The sequence below is a fragment of the Chinchilla lanigera genome, unplaced genomic scaffold, assembly GCF_000276665.1.
Source record: "Chinchilla lanigera isolate Chin_1 unplaced genomic scaffold, ChiLan1.0 scaffold00007, whole genome shotgun sequence".
Classification (NCBI taxonomy): Eukaryota; Metazoa; Chordata; class Mammalia; order Rodentia; family Chinchillidae; genus Chinchilla; species Chinchilla lanigera.
The window spans coordinates 5,534,711-5,536,708 of NW_004955408.1; the positions used below are offsets into that span (position 1 = coordinate 5,534,711).

At 33.5% G+C, this 1,998-nt stretch overlaps 1 protein-coding gene across 7 annotated transcripts in view; it reads right to left on the bottom strand.

The window, feature by feature from the left end:
- The window catches only part of Cdkl3 (cyclin-dependent kinase-like 3), an 85,630-nt gene that overhangs the window by 67,768 nt on the left and 15,864 nt on the right, over nucleotides 1–1,998 (bottom strand). The gene's annotated exons all lie outside the window — the stretch shown is intronic.

Consider the following 1,998-nt stretch of genomic DNA (forward strand, 5'->3'; position numbering starts at 1 on the left):
TCTCTTTAAAATAAAAAAATTTTTAAAAAGATATACTATATAAAATACTTGGTGAAAGAATAGACAAATAGATCAAAGTAATAGAAAATCCAGAAACAGACTCATAAAAATATGGACAAGTGGTCTTTTTTGTTTGTTGTTGCTGTAGTAATAGGGATTGAACTCAAAGCCATGCCCTTGAACATGCTAAGCATACACTCTTTACCATTGAGCTACAGTTCCAACTCAACTGGTCTTTAAGAAATGAGGGAAGGGAATTTCATAAAAACTAGCATTTTCAACAACTAGTGCTGGCCAGAATAAATGAACATCCACATTCAAAACAAAACAATTTAGACATAGATCTTACACTTTTCACAAAACTTAACTCAAAATGGATGATATATCTATATGTAAAAGAAAATATGCTAGGTGTGGTGGCACATGCCTGTAATCCCAGCACTCGGGAGGGTGAGGCAGAAGGATCACTGTGAATTAGAGGCCAGCCTGGGCTATAAAGTGAGTTCAAGGCCAGCCTGAACTGTATAGTGAAATCCTGTCTCAAAAAGACAAAAAAGAAAAAAAAAGGCAATATAAAACTTTTAGGCAATCACACAAGAGGAAAAAAAAATAAAATGATCTTGAGTTTTCAGATATAACACCAGAAGCTTAGTCCACAACAATAAAAAAAAATTAAGTGGAACTTCATTAAAATTACAAACTTAAACTCTGTGAAAGACATTGTGAAGAGAATGAAAAGACCAATCATCGGCTGGGAGAAAAGATTTGCAAAGCACTTGCCTGATGAAGGACTTGTATTCAAAATATACCAAAACCCACTTAAACTCAGTAACAAAATAACCCAGTCTACAAGTGGGCAAAAGATATGAACACACACTCTTCCAAAAATACACAGATGGCAAATAAACAGTATAAAAATATGCTTAATATCATACATCATCACAGAATTGAAAATAAGAACAAGAGAGCACTATATACCTACTAGAGTGGCTATAATCTAAAACAATAACAGCAACTGCTGGTGATGAAGTAGGGTAACATAAATGTGTATTCATTGCTAATAGGAGTGGAAAATTGCACAGCCACTTTGAAGGGAGTCTGGCCGGTAAATAAGATATAAAATCTAGAAATTTTATGTCCACATAACAACCTGAACATAAATACTTATAGCAACTTGCTTCATGATTGCTCAACCAAAGTATTCTTTAGTAGGTGAATAGATAAACCATGGTATGTACATACAATGGAAAATTATTTAGTAGAAAAAATTAATGAGCTATCAAGACACACACACAGAGAAAACTTAATACATATTGCTAAGTCAAAAAAGCCAGTCTGCAAAAAAGGTACAAACTGTATGATTCCAACTATATGACATTATGGAAAAGTACAGTGACAGAAAAACAGACCACTGTTTGGCAATTAAGAAGGGCTTGGTGGCGCATGCCTGTAATCCCAGCACTCGGGGGGCTGAGGCAGGAGGATTATTGTGGGTTCGAAACCAGCCTGGGCTACAAAGTGAGCTCAAGGCCAGCCTGAACTGCATAACAAAACCCTGTCTCAAAAAAAAAAAAAAAAAAAAGACAATTGAAAGAGTGGGAGAAAAGAAAAGAAAGGTAGAACACAAAAGATGTTCAGGGCCATAGAACCATTCTGTAGGATATTGAAGGTATAGACACATGATATTACACACTTATCAAAACCCAAGAAAGATAACATAAAAAGTTAGCCCTAACATAAACTATGAAATTTAGTTAACAATAAATATATTAATACTGGTCATCCATCAATTGTAACAGATAAACTGTACTAATAAGATGTTAATAATAGAGAAATGTTGCAGGAATGGGATATAAGTGGTATATAGGAGCTCTGCACTTTTTTAAAAAAAAAAAAAAAAACAAAATAACAAAGACAAAAATGAAACAACACAAAAACAATAAAAATGATTTAGGATTTCTAAACAAGATGATAGGAATTAATGAAGGTTGTTATATA